The sequence below is a fragment of the Desmodus rotundus genome, chromosome 11 (genome assembly GCF_022682495.2).
Source record: "Desmodus rotundus isolate HL8 chromosome 11, HLdesRot8A.1, whole genome shotgun sequence".
Lineage (NCBI taxonomy): Eukaryota > Metazoa > Chordata > Mammalia > Chiroptera > Phyllostomidae > Desmodus > Desmodus rotundus.
Window position 1 is genome coordinate 44,738,680 of NC_071397.1, and position 19,898 is coordinate 44,758,577.

Consider the following 19,898-nt stretch of genomic DNA (forward strand, 5'->3'; position numbering starts at 1 on the left):
GGAGATCAGTTTTCTTTCCATTCTCTGGGGCCTCCCAGATGCTTGGGAAAATCTTAATGATACTATGCGTGTTTACAAGTCAGACTCAGTCAATTTAGAGTCAAAATCTATAATGCCCGTCTCCCTTTCTTTTACAAGCTCATAGCCAGCCCCTGACTGATGTCCCTTCACCTCTGAGTGATGATGTTGATGGCTCTAATCTCCCAAATTCCTTTCAATCTGCTCACGGGTGAGAACTGGTTTTCCCTTCCATCTGCCTGACAGATGCCACAAACTGCACATTACTTTGTCAGCTCTGAAGTCAGGACATTGATAACTTCCACGGGGACAAAGTTGATAATGATCTCTTGGTATGAAATTGTCTTTTAGAGAATTAGATAAATGTGAAAATCTCCACCTTGTCAAGAGCTTCACCCATTTTGACAGCCCAGGATGGTGGACTCGACATGCACCTGAGGACATGAATATTTGTTTTCAGGCCTCTGCTTCCCGAAACCTGTCTCTCTCCACTTAATTCCAAGCCATAAACAGCTCCACAAATCTGCTGGACACAATCTTTTTAAAAAATATTTTATTGAGTTTATTGGGCTTACTTTGATAATAAAGTTATATAGGTTTCAAGTATACAATTTTATTTATAATTCATTATCAGTATACTGTATTGCGTGTTCACCTCACAAAATCTATTCTCCTTCCATCACCATTTATCCCTTCTTTACCCTCTTCTTTCTCCTCCCAACCCTCTTTCCCTCTGGTAATCACCAGACTGATGTCAGTGTCTATGAGTTTTATTTGTTTTGTTTTGTTTAATTCCCTCACCTATTTCACCCAGCTGCCCAATCTCTCCCTCCTCTCTGACAGCTGCTGGTCTGTGAGTCTTTTTTTTTTTTTTTTAGTTTATTTTCTTCATTAGATTCCATGTATAAGCAAAATCGTGTGGTGCTTGTCTTTCTCTGACTGGCTTACTTCACTTAGCATAATACTTTTTAGATCTATCCATGTGCTGTCACAAAAGGTAAGATCTTTTTTTTCTTTTTATAGCTGAGTAGTATTTCACTGTGTAAATGTACCACAGTTTTTTAATCCACTCATTTACTGATGGGCACCTGGACTGCTTCCAAATCTTGGCTACTGTAAATAATGCTGCTATGAATATACAAGTACATATACTTTTTAAAATTGGAGTTTCAGGATTTTTTGCATATATTCCCAGAAGTGGAATCACTGGGTCATAAGGCAGTTCAACCTTTAATTTTTTGAGGTAACTCTACATTGTTTTCCACAGTGACTACCAATCTGCATTCCCACTAATAGTGCACAAGGGTTTCCCTTTCTCTACATCCTTGCCAATACTTGTTTGTTGATTTATTGGTGATAGACGTTCTGACAGGTGTGAGGTGGTATCTCATGGTGGTTTTGATTTGTATCTCTCTGATGATTAGTGATGTTGAGCATTTGTTCATATATCTATTGGCCCTCTCTATGCCCTCTTTGGAGAGTATCTGTTCAGGTCTTTTGCCCATTTTTAATTAGATTCTTTGAGTTCTTTTGGTGTTGTTTGAGTTCTTTATAAATTTTGGATATTAATCCCTTATCAAATGTGTCATTGACAAATATGTTCTCCCATTCTGTGGGTTGTCTTTTCATTTTGTTGATGGTCTCCTTTGCTGTGCAAAAACTTTTTAGGTTGGTGTAGTCCCATTTGTTTGTTTTTTCTTCTGTTTCCTTTGCTCAAGAAGACATATCAGAAAAAAATATTGCTACAAGAAATGTCCAAGATTTTACTGCCTATGTTTTCTTCTAGGATTTTTATGGTTTCAGGTCTTACATTTAAATCTTTAATCTATTTTTAGTTTATTCTTGTATATGGTCTAAAGAGGTAGTGTAGTTTCACTTTTTGCCTGTATCTGTCTAATTTTTTTTAACACAATTTATTGAAGAGAGTGTCTTGCCTCCATTGTATGTTCTTGCCTAATCGGTCAAATATTAATTGACCATAAAAGTGTGGGTTTATTTCTGGGCACTCTATTTCTTTCCATTGATCTTGTGTCTTTTATGCAAGTACCAAGCTGTTGTGAATACTATGGCCTTATAGTATAGTTTGATATCAGGTAGCATGATACCTCCAACTTTGTTCTTCTTTCTTAAGATTGCTGAGGTTATTCAGGGTCTTTTGTGGTTTCATATAAATTTTTGGAATACAGGATGGGCAAAAGATTTCCAGTTATAACACAAATAAATAATACAATAATTAATAAATAATGATACAAGAAAAAACTCTGTGTTTTTGCATGCTTGCAACTGTTGATGCAGTCACTGGTCTGCAGTGTCCGCAGTGTTGTGGCTGAAACGAGGCAAATTCACACAGACTACCGAGTTCTGTGGAGGAAAAGGGATGGCACGGCTACTTTCTCAAGGGGAGAGAGCCTCAGAGAGCCTTGGCCACTCTCTCAAGAGGAGAGCCTGCAGACCCTTGCCTTGACAGGCTTTTATTGCTTTTCTGGGCACATTACATTGAGGATGGTCCTCATCTACTATGCACAGGTTTGCTTTAGGTGGTTAGCTTTCACAGAAACTAAGGAGAGGATGTTGCTAATTACATCAAAAAGGAAGGATATTTGCAAATGTAAAGGGAAAAGTGGTTGAACTGGTTATACTCATCCTTGGAAGGTTTAGCATAGATTTTAGGAAGTTACTTTAAAGATATGCAGTAAACAGTTTGCTGCCTCAACTCAGGGTGAGGGAGTTTTAGCAAAAAGCAAGTCTCAAAGAGGCCTAGGTACAATGCAGGCCTGATTCCCCATGGGAGAATCTGTCCATGGGCGTGGGTCCTGTGTGCCAGACCTTGCTTTCCACTGGGCTTTCCAAGTGAGAGCTGCGCCCACGCCACACAGAATAGTCTCCTATATTTCCCCCTTTGTTTTTAGTTAGAACTGCTATAGATCCCACAAAGCTTGCTACTTGCTGGTCTCTCACATGACCCTGCGAAAATAATTTGCAAATGCGTCAAAGTACACAGAGCATTATTATAATCAGTAAGCAACCAGTGACTCCAAAGATCCACATTCTCAGATTAACCCCATCAATCATTTTCAGGCAATAATGATCAAATGATGGATAACATTCAAAGAACTATGAGGGCTTATTTAGAGTCAGGGTCAGATGGATAAAGGTCCAAAAAACTTTGGGTAAACAAGCTAATTTCAGGCTTGGGCCCTTATCATTTAAGTTAAGGGTATTAGCAAAGCAGGTTTCACAGGATTTTACGCATTCTTTCTTAGGCCTGATCTCCCCAGAGAATCTGCCCTTTTCAGCACAGGGCCAACACACCCACCTCTGGCATTGTTTCAAGCTTAGGTGGAGCAGGGGAAGTAAGGCAGCCAAGAGATTGGGAGACTTCTTGTAGACAGAATGAGGACTCAAACTATGTCAAAGCAGAGGGGCAAGGGTCCATCACCCCCTTTTTCTATAGCCCCCCCAAGTCCTTCCCTGAGGGCCCTCTTGTGATCGTGCCTGTCTTAGGTCGTCCCTCCCATGAGGAATCTTACCCGTCACTGGCTAACCGATCATGCACTGGGGGCCAAGCAGGGTGAAGTAAAGTGGGCAGAGGTAGGTGGTCCTGCCAGGGAGATAAGCTTTATCTCCTTAGTGGCTTAGGGTCCCAAGGTCTCTCACTCAGCGTTAGCTGTGGGGCGTTACAGCTTCTGAAACTAGGCAGAGCAGTTCCCAACAAGTATAAGTCTACTTTTGCCTACCTCTGTATTTGTTCTAGTTCTGTGGAATACACCATTGGCATTTTGGTAGGAACTGAGTTGAATCTATAGATTGTTTTGGGTAGTATGGGCATTTTAATGATGTTAATTCTTTCTATTCATGAATACAGTATATGTTTCCATTTATTTGTATTTTCCTCAAATTCTTTCTTTAGTGTCTTATAATTTTCTTAGTACAGGTCTTTTACCTCCTTGGTTAAATTTATTCCTAGGTACCTTATTTTTTTGTTATAATTGTAAATGAGATTGTTTTCTTAGTTTCTCTTTCTCATAGTTCATTATTGGTGTATAAAATGCCACTGATTTCTGAATATTAATTTTGTATCCTGCTACTTTACTGAATTCATTTATCAATTCTAGTAGTTCTTGTGGTGGAGTCTTTATATAGTATAAGGTTATCTGCAAATAAAGGCACTTTTACTTTCTCCTTTCCAATTTAGATGCCTTCTATATTTTCTTCTTGTCTGGTTGCTGTGGCTAAGACTTCCAGTGCTGTATGAATAAGAGCGGTGAAAGCAAATGTCCCTGTATTGTTCCTAATTGTAAGGGAAACAATTTTAGTTTTTTCCTATTGAGTATGATGTTGGCTATGGGTCTGTCATTTATGGCTTGTATTATGTTGATGTATGTTTCCTCTATTATCACTTCACTGAGAGTTTTTATCATAAATAGATACAAAAATCCTCAACAAAATATTGGCAAAACAGATCAAGCGATACATTAAAGAGATCATACAACATGATCAAGTGGGATTTATTCCAGGGATGCAAGGTACAATGTTCACAAATCAATAAACATGATATACCACATAAACAAAATAAAGGATAAAAATCACATGAACATATCAATAGATGCAAAAATAAAAAGAATCATTGAAAAATTGGCCATACTCTTAAACCTGAGTGGGACAGATAGCACTGAGAGCAAGGCCTGCACCTCCAGGGAAGGCTTCCAAGCCCCACTCTGAAATCTGCAGACTCTGGGGAATAAATGATTCATCTCACTCTGGTAATACTTCTGTTTATAGAGATTTATGTTATAGAGCCTTGGCAATAGCAATGTTAATTGTGTTTGTTAATCAACAGCAGTAAGGAGAGGAACTAAGGAGGGGAGAGGGAAGCCCCAGCATGATTTAGAATATAATTTCACAGGGTCACCACAGTTCATGTTGGAAATTACTTTAACAAAAGAAATAAATGAGTTCAGAGGGTCTGTAAACTGGCAATTGCTGGAAGAGCCCATTTGGTCCAGTCTAAGGCTCAAGCAGGACAACGTCCTGGCTGGCCAAGAGCAGTGCCTGGCTTTCTAGACATTGTCTCAGTGAGTACCTCCAGTTTTTAATTATCCAGAAAAAAACCTCTTTTCTGTGGGTTTTAACCCTGACTCTCACTACAGTCGACACCCTTTCCTTGGGTGTTTTTTTTCTTCCCTCATGCCTCAATGACCTCCTGGGTCAATCCCCTTCCTTACCCACTCTTATCCAATATTTAAGTGTATTTAAGGAGCACCTGCATGTGTAAAATCACTCAAATGCAGGCCTTGCCCTTTGGAAGCCTAGAAACTGAGATCTAAGATTCCATGGGTTTAAGATTTACAGGAGGAGACAACAAAGCCTTGCAATGGTTCTCTGTGTCAGCCTCAATAAAAGCAGAGGTCCATAGGATGGTCTTCGAGGCCTGCATTATCTGCACCCCACCACCAGCACACACACATATACCCACACGAACTGTGACTTCCTCTCCTCTCCTCACTCAGCTGGCTCTTACCACATCACATGTCCACTTCAGACCAACTCCTGTCTCGAGGCCTATATACCAGCTGTGTCCTCTGCCTGAAATTCTCTTCCCTCAGATATCCACTTGGCTTACTCCACCACTTCCTTCAGAGTTTTGTTCAAATGTCACCTTTTCTTTGAGGCCCATCCTGATCGCCTTCGGTTATACAGCAACCTCACAACACCCCAGTACCACCACATTCCTGTCCTTCTGACCCTGCTCTGTGATCTCTTTCTATATTAACCACTTTTGAACATGCTATGTTATTTACTTAGTTATTATGTTTATTCATGATCAGTGTGCCTCCTGAAAGGATAAAGTCAGTGCCATTTGCTATTGTGGCATCATGTACTGAGCAGGCCTGTGACCTTGTTAAACATGACTGCCATTTTACTCTTCTGAGGTTATGTCCCCAGGACTGGAAATTACTGGTAAGCAAGAGCAGAACTAACCCGCTCCCTATAGCCGCAGGCAGAAGATAACATTGGAACAAACTGTAGCCACGTGTAATGCCCTGACAGACCAGGGGCCACACAATAGCACACCCACCCTTTTTAAGTCCAATCATAATCCAATAAAAGCTCAAAGACCTTACCTCTCAAAGTTGGTGTATCTCTCCACACCATGTCGTTCTCTTTTCTTGGAGAGTGAATAAAAGCTTTACTCTCTACACTTTCTTCGCTTTGTGAATTCTTTCACAGCCCACATCACTGGCTACCCTAATATCTCCCCAGCTAGAATACCAGCCATGAGGGCAGAATTTTTGTTTGTTTTGTTCACTGCTATATCCCCGGCACCTAGAGTGTCAATGCCACATAGTAGATGCTCAATAAATATTTGGTGAATGTGAGGAAGACATCAGACCAATGATGGACTTCCCAGGCTCCAGCAGAGGAGTAACAGAAGATTGGTGGAGGGAGCAGTCAGCTACACAGAGCAGGAGAGCACTGGGTGGCCTTTGCAGGAGCTGGACTGGAAGGAAGGCCTCATCTACTTCTCTGGTCGCTCAAAATGTGCTATCTCTCAGCCCCTCACACTATGGTTGGTCGTACCAATCTGTCCCAGCTTCACTTATGGGAGGCATCCAATGTCTGCCCCACTGAATTTTCTAAACATAAATCATTCCACACATATTCATGGAGCTCCTACTGCGTGCCAGGAATGTTCCAGATGCTGGGTGTATAGCAATGAACCTAACAGATAAAACTCCCTGCACTTGGGAAAGTTATAGTCTAGAGGGTATAGCAGGGGGGAAAAAAAGCATGATAAGTAAGCAAAACCTGTAGTGTCAGATGTTGCTGAGATGAGTCCTGTTCCCTGCTTGCTTAAAACCATCCTTCGCTCCCTACTATCTCTAGGACAAAACTCAAGCCCCTTATGTCCAGGTACAAACAACTAGTTTGTGTCCACTCCTCCAGCTCCATGCTTGCTACTTGCACTCCACGTTCTAGGCAGAATGAAGTTGTTACAGTTCTGCAGAGGTGCCTTTTTCTCTTAGATATCTATGTCTTTGCCCATGCTGTTCCTTCTGCCTGGAGTGCTCCTTTTCCTTTCCTGCATCCTGTTTGCTACCTTAACTTGCACTCAATACCTAGCTTAAGCATCATGTCTTCTAGTAGTCTTTCCATGCCACCCCCATCTCAACACTCCATCCCTGATAGAGTTGAGGTGCCCCCTCTTCTTATCGTTCCCATGTCACTGGAATCATCCCTGCCCAAGGACTTTTCCCACCAGGATATAAGTGTGTATTTCCCCACTGTCTGCAGAGGTCTTGGACCCTTCTATCCCCTGCTTGTATAACCCATTGTACTCCATCAATAAATATTTGCGGAGAACCAAGATGGCGGTGTAGGTAGACACACTGCACCTCCTCGCACAACCAGAACTGACAGAAAATTGAACAGCAAGGAAGTCTGACACCAAATACATAAAAAATAAACATTCATCCAGACTGGTGGAAGGGCGGAGACAGGCACCGGGGTGGAGAGGACTCGCGTGGCTGTGGCAGGACCGAGACTGGCGGAGTGTGGGACAAACGGGGCAGGCAGTCCAACCACTAGCAGAACCCGCGGCCCCACATTTGCGCACAGATAAACCGGACAAACAGCGGGGAGCAGAGCAGACCGCGCAACCCAGGGCTCCAGCGCAGGGAAATAAAGCCTCAAACCTCTGATTGAAAACGCCTGTGGGGGTTGCGGCGGCAGCAGGAGAGACTCCCAGCCTCACAGGAGAGGTCGTTGGAGAGACCCACAGGGGCCTAGGGCGTGCACAGGCCCACCCACTCGGGAACCAGCACCAGAGGGGCCCAGTTTGATTGTGGGTAGCACAGCGAGTGACTGAAATCCGATGGAGAGTGGAGCAGGCGCCATTGCTCCCTCTCGGCCCCTCCCCCACATAGAGGGTCACAGTGCAGTGACCAGCGTTACCCTGCCCTGGTGAACACCTAAGGCTCTGCCCCTTTAAGTAACAGACGCGCCAAGACAAAAATAAAAAATAAAAAATAAATGGCCCAAATGACAGACACTTCAAAGCTCCAGAGAAAAATACAACTAAGCAAGGAAGAGATAGCCAACTTATCGGATGCACAGTTCAAAACACTGGTTATTAAGACGCTCACAGAATTGGTTGAATTTGTTCGAAAACTAGATGAAAAAATGAAGGCTATGCCAAGAGAAACAAAGGAAAATGTACATGGAACCAATAGTGATGTGAAGGAAACTGGGACTCAAATCAATGGTGTGGACCAGAAGGAAGAAAGAAATATCCAACCAGAAAAGAATGAAGAAACAAGAATTTGGAAAAATGAGGAGAGGCTTAGGAACCTCCAGGACATCTTGAAACGTTCCAACATCCGAATTATAGGGGTGCCAGAAGGAGAAGAGGAAGAACAAACAATTGAAAACTTATTTGAACAAATAATGAAGGAGAACTTCCCTAATCTGGCAAAGGAAAGAGACTTCCAGGAAGTCCAGGAAGCTGAGAGAGTCCCAAAGAAGCTGGACCCAAGGAGGAACACACCAAGGCACATCATAATTACATTACCCAAGATTCAGCAGAAGGAGAGAATCTTAGAAGCAGCAAGAGAAAAGGACACAGTTACCTACAAAGGAGTTCCCATAAGACTGTCAGCTGATTTCTCCAAAGAGACCTTATAGGCAAGAAGGGACTGGCAAGAAGTATTCCAAGTCATGAAAGGCAAGGGCCAGCAAAGCTATCATTTAGAGATTACTGTATCCAGCAAAGCTATCATTTAGAATGGAAGGGCAGATAAAGTGCTTCTCAGATAAGGTCAAGTTAAAGGAGTTCATCATCACCAAGCCCTTATTATATGAGGGAGTTACCTAAGAAAAAGAAGATCAAAAATAGGAACAATAAAAATGACAGCAAACTCACAGTTATTAACGACCACACCTAAAACAAAAACAAGAGCAAACTAGGCAAACAACTAGAACAGGAACAGAACCATAGAGATGGAGATCACATGGAGGGTTGTCAATAGGGGAGTGGGAGGGGGAGAGGGGGGAAAGGTACAGAGAATAAGTAGCATAGATGATAGGTGGAAAATAGACAGGGGGAGGGTAAGAATAGTGTAGGAAATGTAGAAGCCAAAGAACTTATAGGTATGACCCATGGACATGAACTATAGGGGGGGAATGTGGGAGGAAGGGGGTGGGCAGGATGGAGTGGAGTGAGGGGGGCGGGAAATGGGGCAACTGTAATAGCACAATCAATAAATATATTTTTTAAGATAAATAAATAAATATTTGCTGAATAACTGAATGGATGAATAGAAGGAAGGACAGATGTTTGAATCAAAAGATAAATAGATAGAAGCAAAGTGTTATGGGATGAATTGGGTCCCCTAAAACTTCATACGTTTAAATCCTAATCCCTACTACCTCAGAATGTGACTATTTCAAAATATAGCCTTTAAAGAAGTGATTAAGTTAAAATAAGGTCATTAGGGTGAAGCCTAATATAATATAACCAGTATCCTTATAAGAAGAGGGAATTGGAGATGGACACACACAGAGGGAAGATCATATTATCTTCAACCATCTAGAAGCCAAGGTAACAGGTCTCAGAAGAAACCAGCCCTGCCAACACCTTGATCTTGGACTTCCAGCCTCCAGAACTGTGAGAAAATAAGTGTCTGTTGCTTAAGCCACCCCCAGTCTGTGGTACTTTGTAACGGCAGCCCTGGCAAACTCATACGAAAGAGATGGATGAATAAAATGAAGAATGAATGGAAGCAAAGTAAGAAAAGATACATGGATGATAGAAAGGAAAAGTGGAAAAATGGAAGTATGAATGAATGGGTGAACAGATGGGTGGATGGACAGAAGGACAGAGAAATGTTACCATCCCTACAGCCTCTGTGGCTCTGGTCCAGTGTCTTTTCTCAAATTTCTGATCTTGCCTTTGCCATTGTGACTCTTCCCAGCAGGTCACCTCTAGGTGTGCAATATAGAAGACTCAGCGATTGTCCCCCACCCCTCCTTCCTCTCATGGTCCTCATCCTCCTCCTTTCCCCTGATGTCTTTCTCCAGCATTGTCTCTCCCACCCCCAAAGCCCTGTTCTTACATGGCCCCCTTAAACAGCCTTCTCAGCCCCAGCCTCCAGGCTGCCAGAGCCTCCCAGAAGAATATAGATCCATTGTTTTTCTCCACTGAGGCTCACCTCAGCACCTTCCTGGGTTGCCATTTGCCAATTTTCTGAGATCACTTTTGGTGGCTGCATCTTGTCCTGCCTGAGAGGCTCTTTTGGAGCTGTGCTCTCTCTCCTTCTCATCTCTTGAGTGTAGAGGTCTGGAGTATGTACCCCGGAGCTGGACAGCCTGCACCTAAGCTCAGTTCTGTTACCCTCTTAACTATGTGGCTTTGGTTGAGCTCTTCACAAATCTCTCTGCCTCAGCTCCCACAGCTGTATAATGACGATAACAGTAGTCCCTGCCTCCTGGGGCCACGGCAAAGGCTAAGCGAATTAATACATGGACAATGCTCAGAATAGTGCTGAGCCCAATCGGGTTACTATTATCACAATCTACCCAAACTTTTGACAAATGCCTCTAAGCCCACGCATTGCTGCCAACTTCTGTATTATCTCCTCCCAGCACACCTCTAATTTGCCTGTTTCTTTTAGCTTAAGCTAAACGGGATTTTTTTGAGCCCACATAACTGGGAAGAACCCCCCAAAAGGCCAGCCAGGTCCCTCTCCTCTTCACCTCACCTGTCTGTTGTCAGCTTTTGTTTTTATCTGCAGCCTGGCTTCTTCCTTGAGATGACAGCCTGGCATGGCATCTATTACATTCTGACATCTTTGGTCCTGGGTCCTGCTCAGAAATAGTCTGCTCTGACTCTCCCCACAGTTTTTTCAGGCTGCTGCACTGCCCAGCTGAAAAAAATTCACAAGACCTGGAAAGCACGGGGAGGGGCTGGACTTGAGAGCAGACCACTATCTTTCACCACAGTACTGTTTGGTTCTTTTCACTTCTGTGCATGTATTACTACAATAAAAGTAAAGTAAAATAAAGCAAAATAAAATGTTTCCTCTCAACTGGCAAGCAGTTAAAAGACAACATAACTTAAAAGCCTGGCCAGCTCACCTTTTCTTTTTTTAGTTTTGGTAAAATGAACATAACATAAAATTTACCATCTCAGTCTTTTTTGTGTGTGCAGTTCATTAGAGTTAAGTACATCCACATTGTTGTGCAACCGCCAGCACCGTCCATCTCCAGAGCTCTTTTAATGTTGCCAAACTGAAGCTCTATACTCACTAGACAATATGTCCCTGCTCTCCCTCTCCCCACCCCAGTCCCCTGCAACTTCCATGCTACTCCCGTTTCAAAGAGTTTAACTGCTCCAAGAACCTCATATAGGTAGAATCCTACAGCATTTGTCTTTTTGTTACTGGCTTAGAATAATGTACTCAAGGTTCATCTGTGTTATAGTATATGTCAGAATTTCACTCTTTCTAAGGCTAAATAATATTCCATTATATGTACACACCACATTTTGTTTATCCATTTATCCATCAATGAACACTTAGGTTGCTTCCATCTTTTAGCTATTGTGTATAATGTTCTATAAACATGGGCTACAATCAACTCAGCTTTTAAAAGTGCATTTTTAGAAGAGAAGAGAAGAGAAGAGAAGAGAAGAGAAGAGAAGAGAAGAGAAGAGAAGAGAAGAGAAGGGAAGGGAAGAGAAGGGAAGAGAATTAACATAAAGATTAGGAAGCAAAGGGAGACCAAGGCACCTGGGAAATAAACTACCTCCATTATTCCTGGCCATCAAATGGCTTCATAATCCCTGTTCTTTGTTTGAGAGATTAAATAAATTTCCCAAGGTAATAGAGCTAAAAAGGCACTGACAGTCAACCTGGGTGTGACTCCATGGCCCTCTGAGACATTTTGCTGGAACTTCTAAGTCCAAAGTGATACCTCTGGTGCCTGGAGCTAGGATCTCATACAAGGACAGTGATGGAGATTGTGACGTCTTAGGTCCACATGTCAGTACCACCAGCATCCTTTCCACCAAGCACTTGGAAACAGGGCTTCCCTGGTGCCCTGGGCTGGCACATGAGCCCCAGATAGCACTGATCCAGGAGCCAGGCCCCAAGCTCAGCCTTAGAAGACCTCCCTTCAGGCTCTCAAGGGCCACTCTGATATGGACTCAGTCCCCAGGGAAAGAGCTGTTCATGACCTGGCAGGTCTCCAGCTTGGGGAGAGAGAAGGGAGTGAGCGTAGAGATAGGAGGGCATGAGGTCACACTGAGGGGTGGGAAAAGCACATTGTGGAGTGAAAAAGCTAAGCAGCCAGTCAAGCTCCCTCAGTGCTAGTTGTGACTGATGGGGGTCCAGGCCAGCTATGCCACTCCTACACCATACAAAGGTGCCCCCGCAAAACACAGCCTCTCTGTAGGTGGAGCCGCATGTGGAGGGCCTTGGCCTCAGCACAGAGCTGTGTCCACCATGAAGATAGGGACTCCTTCTTATTCACACAAAGATGCAGCACACACAGGTGGACAGCCCTGGACTTCTCACAAAGGGGACACTCAGTACATGTTGGTGGAGGGACTGTGAGACAGTTGATGAAAATGTATGTCCCACTTCCTCTGAGGAACATGTGGGTGCCATGTAATGAGCAGCACCTGAGCCTGGCTGCAAAACCACATCCTTGGCTGGCAAATGGGGAAAAATGTTATACATGTGCTGGGATCGTTGCCCATAGAGCAGGTACCTGCTTGATGTTAGCCCAGGGGCTGGACACCAGGCCTTTCCCTTCATCCAGAGTCTAGCATGACAGAACCCTTGTGTGCACAACAGAGCAATGGGTCCCTGACCAGGGCACCTTGCCCCTGCCATTCCCACGCACAGGTAGAAGAATCCTCACTACCATTAACCAGCCAGCTCTCAGGGTCAAGGGGATAATGCCCTCCCTGTGGCCACTCTGCAAGGATGACATATAAGAGCCATCCAAAGTGCAAGGGGATTGACCCTGCTCTGCAGCACTCTTTCAGCTTAATAGAAACAGTTGGTCAGTGAAGTGTTTGCCAGCAATTTAACAAGGTTCAAACAGCAAGAGGCATCTGCCAATAAATCAAAGGGAAGCGCCTGGCTAAGTGAGGTTTAATTTAAATTTGTATCTTGAGCTGAGAGAAGAACAGAGTTGTGCCTTCCAGTTGTATTAGGACCAGCAAGGCCTGGGCCAGGTTGGCTTTGGCTAGAGCTCATTCCCCTGGTCTTGTCAGGGGTGATGGCCCCTGTAAGACTAAACTGTAAAACCAAGGCAAACTGTGGAGAGGAAGGTAAGAAGAGGAAGAGATAAGATGTCATTTCTTCTCTTATAGAAACAAAACAACACAACAATTTCATTGCATGACAAGGCCGTAAAACTCCTCATTTCCACACACGTTGTCCCATTATAGCAGAAGGCAGGAGCCCATGTGCATGGGTGCAAACATGCCTGGCAAGGAAGAGGACTTGTTCTGTGTCATTGTCACCCATCAGAGCCACAGTGACAACTGGGAAAATGTGAGCTGCTTCTTTCTCAATGTTTCCTCACACAAAGACCTGGACACAGATCTTGCAACCCATACACAAGCCAAGGGTTTCTAGTAAGCCTTCCTCTGCCTGTGAGATGTGCAAAGCCTTGCACTGCAAATGTAAATGCCCCATTCAGAACAGACTTGATTCTCCCCTCCCTGTGCATCCCATTGCTTTTTTAAATCATAGCCCTGGACTTACATCAGGCCAAAAGCTGACCAGGGCTCAATGCATTTCCAAGGCATGTGCCTCAGGAAGTCATTGAAGATTCACCTTCAAGGCAGCTTGTCCCACCTGACCTTCACCCAGGTTTCATTTCACTTTGGCCAGTGATGGCTTCCCTTCAGGCAGGGTCTGAGGGTGTAGCAAAAGCTCAGTTCTGAGGGACTACTGGACCAAGGGAGTGACTCAGAAAGCACTGGGGTGGAAAAGAAGGTGACCCCCTACAGGCTGATGCCAAAAGTATGGCTTAAAGTTCATGCACCTACATTCAGTCCTCGCCTAATCATCTCTCGCATGGCAGTCTGTCCTCTTCCCCATCTCCACATTCCTCTCCACTATTCCTTCTAACTTTGTTCTTCTCACACATTAGCACATGTTCCCCTGAAATCAGCATATGTTCATGTCACAGCAACCGCATCCCCTTTTATAATAGGTTCCGAGGCTGTAGGAATTATGTTTTACTGCTAGTGAGGGCAAAGAGAAGGCAGAAGTTTAATTTCCTCTCACATAAAAGTTCACAGGCGGGAAGCTGGCCAAAGAGTCAGTGGCTAATTTGTTCTTCTTGTGGTTCCAGTGGGGAGAGAAGGAGGAAACAGGGCACAGGGTGGCTGGGGAGACCCACCGTGGCTGCCACCACTGCCGCTGCCACCACCTCTGTACTCAGGCATGGAAAAAGCGGAGTGAGTCAAGCTGCCAGCAGCAACGCTTCAAGATGGTGTGTGGTACAAAGTGATGGTGATATAAGTAAACTCAACTTCGGCAGCATCATCCAAGGATGCTGGTAGTGAGAGGGTCCCAAGCCTGGTAAGAATGTCCAGCTACAGGAGAATGAAATCACAGGACTGTGCGGGGAATCCCAGGAGACCTTTTTCAGTCAGCCTATCCTACTAGAACTTGAAGCAGCATTCCAAATATGTGGTGCTATCCATGGGCAATATTATGATTTACTTGGACTTTTTGAGTAAGGTGGCTTCCTGCCAGAAAGCAGCTACCTGGAGACGATGTGGACAAGGGGAAGCAGTCACAGGAGACCATCTACCTCTTATTGTTGTACAAAATCAAATATCCTGAGAATTATTTTCTTCTCAGAGGAAACCATGAGTGTGCCAGCATCAATGGAATTTTTGGATTTTATGATGAGTGTAAAAGAAGATACATTAAACTATGGAAAACTTTCACAGGCTGCTTTAACTGTTTACCAATAGCAGCCATTGTGGATAAGAAAATATTTTGCTGTCATGGAGGTTTATCACCAGTTCTTCAGTCTATGGAGCCAATTAGGCAAATTATGCAACCAACTGATATATACCAGCTCAACATCTTCTTTGTGATCTTTTGTGGTCTGACCCCAATAAAGGTGTCTTAGGCTGGGGTGAAAATGACAGAGGCATATCCTTCACATGTGGTGCAGAAGTGGTTGCAAAACTTCTCCATAAGCACTATTTGGATCCTATATAGAGAGCCCATCAGGTGGCTGAAGATGGATATGAATTTTTTGCAAAGAGGCAGTTGGTCACTCTGTTTTCTGCACCCAATTATTGTGGAGAGTTTGACAATGCAGGTGCCATGATGACTGTGGAATAAACACTAATGTGTTCTTTTCAGATTTTAAAGCCTACAGAGAAAAAGAAGCTGAATGTCATGAGACCCGTACCTCCAAGGGGTATAATCACAAAGCAAGGAAAGAAATAGATGTCATTTTGACACTGCCTAGTTGGGACTTGTAACATGTAGTAGATAACCTTCATTTTTTTTTGAGGGGACAGAAAATATATTCCATGTAAATAAAAATTTTTTAAAATCTCAAGTAGCCAATTTTCCCAACACCATTTATTGAATAAACTGTCTTTAGCTCATTATATGTGCTTGCTTCCCTGTCAAATATTAATTGATTATAAAGGTGTGAGTTTATTTCTGTGCTCTATTCTCTTCCATTGATCTACATGTCTCTTTTTATGACAGTACCATGCTCTTTTGATTACTATGGCCTTATAGTATAGTTTGATATTAAGTAGTGTAATTCCTCCAACTTTGTTCTTTCTCAGGATTGCTGTTTTTTTTCTCCTTTTTTTCTTTTTTCAATTTTAATTTTGTATTATTATTCAATTACAGTTGTGTGCCTTTTCTCCCCATCCCTCCACCCCACCCCAGCTGAACACCCCTCCCTCCCCCACCTCCACCCTCCCCCTTGATTTTGTCCATGTGTCCTTTATAGTAGTTCCTGTAATCCCCTCTCCTCACTGTCCCCTCCCCACTCCCCCCTACCCATTGTTAGATTGGATAACTTTCATTTTTAAAACTGTAATGTGTGTAGGTCAGCTTGCTCAAATCGTGTTTGTGGGTCCTTCCCTTCCATTTTTTAAAATTATATTTTATTGATTATGCTATTGTAGTTGTCCTGATTTTTCCCCTTTTGATCCCCCTCCCCCCAGCACCACCCACTCCCTCTGGCAGTCCCCACATCATTGTTCATGTCCATGGGTCATGAGTATAAGTTCTTTGGCTACTCCCTTTCCTATACTGTACTTTATGTCCCGTGAGTATTCTGTAACTACCTACTGTACTTCTTAATCCCCTCACCTCTTCACCCATTACCCCACATTGCCCTCCCATCTCTTTATTGCTAACCTTTGGCATTTTAACTATGATCTGTCTTGGGGTGGGCCTCTGGTTTGGGACTCTCTGTGCTTCCTGGACTTGCATGTCTATTTCCTTCACCAAATTAGAGAAGATTTTTTACATTATTTTTTCAAACAGATTTCCAGTTTCTGGCTCTTTCTCTTCTCCTTCTGGCACTCCTATGAAGCAAATGTTGGAACACTTGAAGTTGTCCCACAGGCTGCTTACACTACACTTATTTTTCTGGATTCTCTTTTATTCTTGTTTTGATTGGTTGTTGTTGTTTTTTGTTTTTTGGGTTTTTTTGTTTCCTTATGTTCCAAATCATTGATTTGATTTTCAGCTTCATCCACTCTACTGTTGTTTTCCTATAAATTGTTATTTATTTCAATTAGTGTATCCTTTTTTTTCTGACTGGGTCTTTTTTATGCTGTTAGGGTCCTTGCTATGTTCCTTGAGCATCCTTGTAACCAGTGTTTTGAACTCTGTGTCTAATAGATTGCTTGTCTCCATTTTGTTTAGCTCTTTTTCTGGAGTTTTGATCTATTCTTTCATTTGGGCCATATTTCTTTGTCTCCTCATTTTGGCAGCCTCCCTATGTTTGTTTCTATGTATTAAGTAGAGCTGCTTTGATTTCATGTCTTTGTAGTGTGGCCTAATGTAGTAGGTATCCTTTAGGATCCAGTGGCACAGCCTCCCCTACCACGCAAGCTGGGTACTCAAGGTGTACCCTTCATGTAGGCACAGTACACCCTCGTTTTGTTGAGACTTGGTTGCTGTTGGCAGATCAATGGGAAGGATTCACCCAACCCACTCAGATGCAAGGATTGGCTATGGCCACTGACCACCAACCTCCACCCTCTGTGGAGAATCAGCTGTGCAGGGGCAGGTAGTGGTGCTCCAACATGGTCTATAGCTGTCCACTGGGTACTCTGGCCCTGGAGTCTCTTGGGTGGTACAGGCCAAAATCAGCCCCTACCTGTGTTTTGCCCAGGGCTACCCTACCTGAGCTATAAAGCAATCTGAGATGGCTGCTACTTGTGCTGCACTTGGAGATTCCCAGGTGAAGCCAACTGTGAATTTAGGATGCTATTTCTGGGCCTGGGGCTCACTGAAGCCAGCTGTTGCTTGTTTGAGAGGATTTAGGAAGTTGTGAAACATGAGCCAAGTCCAGCCATTCATATGGACAAGTAGTTGGGTGGGTCCATAAATTGGGTGGGATAAAGTCTCTGGGGATGTCCAAGGTGGGTCAAACAGTGTTAGCCAGGTTGATGGAATCTTAGATACGGCACCAGTCTGCTGGCTTTGTGAGAGGAGGGCCCAGAAAAGGGACAATGGCCTCTGCTTGCCTTGATGCCAGACAGCTCAGCCTTACCCCTGCACACCACTGGTGTCCCTCAAGCTGCCTCCCCAGCACCGGAGCCCAGAGAGAGTGAGTTTGAGAAGGTGAGTCTTTGTGTGGGTTTTTTAAGAGGAACTGCTTGGGGCTCCAGAAGTTTCTTCCACTGACTCAATCTGTACTGTTTTTTTCAGCCAATAGTTGGGGGAACTTATCTTCCTATTACTGGAACCCTCAGCTGGGGGGCCTGGTGTGGGGCTGTGACTCCTCCCTCCTGAGATATCCCTCCCGAATTTTTATCCACAACATGTGGGTGAGGGATCAGCCTGTTCCGCATCTGCGCCCGTCCTACCAGTCTGTATGGGTGTGGTTTCTTTGATTCTGTAGTTGTCAGATTTCCATTCAGCTCAATTTCTGTTGGTTTGGAGTTATTGTTGTTCTATAGTTTAGTTGTAATTTTGTTGTGGCTGCGGGAGGAGGTGAGCCATGTCTGTCTAAGCTGCCATCTAGACCGGCAGTCCCTGGCCCTCCCTTCCATTTTTGAGTTAATGAATGGCATTTGCTGGTTATAACAGCAAATGAAAGACTTCACTCCCAAGGAAAAAAAAGTTGTGTTTTTTTAATTCTCTCTTTCTTTTGCAAACAAATTTAATGATGGCGTTAAAGTTGTATACCTCAGCACAGTTTATCTTATCTAAGGGGTAAATGTACAATTATCCCTTTTTTAAATTTAGTACAACCCATGCATAATGTAAATGCTCATTTTCTTTAGGATACAAAGAGAGCCCTACAATGCTCAATCTGTACATGTTATTGTCACAAAATGTATCCTGTTGATACAAACCACTCTGAACATTTATTTTTTAATTGTAAAAATTTGTTTCAAAGGGATTGCTTATTTCTCATTGTCTTGTCATGTGAAAATTGGTTTTATAGCTATCAACAACATTAGGAATAACTTTCAACCTTGCCAGCATCATTGGTATGATGTATATTTAATTAAAGCACACTTTTCTCTACCATATACTTAAAATGACGATTAAAGTCATTTTTCTAAACATTTGTGATGCTCTTCTACAGCCAGTTTCTGTTGGGAATGTGTATTGACACACACACCCCAAGTACAAGGTGGTATGGTGTGTACCTGTGCCACCTTCCTGAGCATTCAAAGCCAGGATTTTGAGTTTGAATAGCAATTAGTAACATAGTGCAGTTTAACCTATTAATTATTAAAGTTAATAACATTTTGTACAATTTCCATATAGTCTGTTCATTACATAATCTTTTTAACAGTTGCATCAGGCCTGAACCTGTCCATTCAGAATGCTCCAAATTATAGAAACATACTGTTTTATACAAGTGACCAATCCTGCTTTCTTTGGCCTCCATTCTCATTCTGTAGTGAAGTTGAGGCTTATAAGTCCAAACAAAGGAACTAACTTACTATCCACCACTTTATACGGAACTTACATTATCTGTGACTTTTTTAAACTACAATCTGTTAAAAAGAAATCTATTTCAGCAGATGACCATGTACAACACCATGTGATGAAAGTGAATCCAGACTTCTTAAATGATGAACTTGTTTTTAAAAAAAGTTCACAGGTGGCAGTTCCAGGCTGGCATCACAATGAGCATCAAGAAGCAAAACTCCTTCAGACAGACTTCCGGCTGAGATGGAGGAATAGGTAGATACACTAAGCTTCCTCATACAACCAAAAGAGGATAACAACAAATTTAAAAACAAAAAACAACCAGAACTACCAGAACATTACACTGTATGGAAGTCTCACAACCAAGAAGTTAAAGAAACATTCATCCAGACTGGTAGGAAGGGTTAACAAAAACAAACTAAGCAAACAACTATAACAGGAACAGAATCACAGAAATGGAGATCACATGGAGGGTTATTAGCAGGGAGGGTGAGGGGTAGAATGGGGGAAAAGGTACAGGGAAGAAGAAGCATAATTTGTAGGTACAAAATAGACAAGGGGAGGTTAAAAATAGTATAGGAAATAGAGAAGTCAAAGAACTTACATTTACAACCCATGGATGTGAATTGGTGGTGGCAGGGGTGGGGGGGAGCGGAGAGGGGGAAATGCTGATGGGAGGGGCATGCAGGG

The 19,898-nt window shown here is 43.1% G+C and overlaps 1 pseudogene; it reads left to right on the forward strand.

Annotated features, from left to right (window-relative positions):
• Window positions 1-19,214, forward strand: part of LOC112297196 (serine/threonine-protein phosphatase PP1-gamma catalytic subunit B-like) — a 108,633-nt pseudogene extending 89,419 nt beyond the window's left edge.
• Window positions 19,215-19,898: the final 684 nt, after the last annotated feature.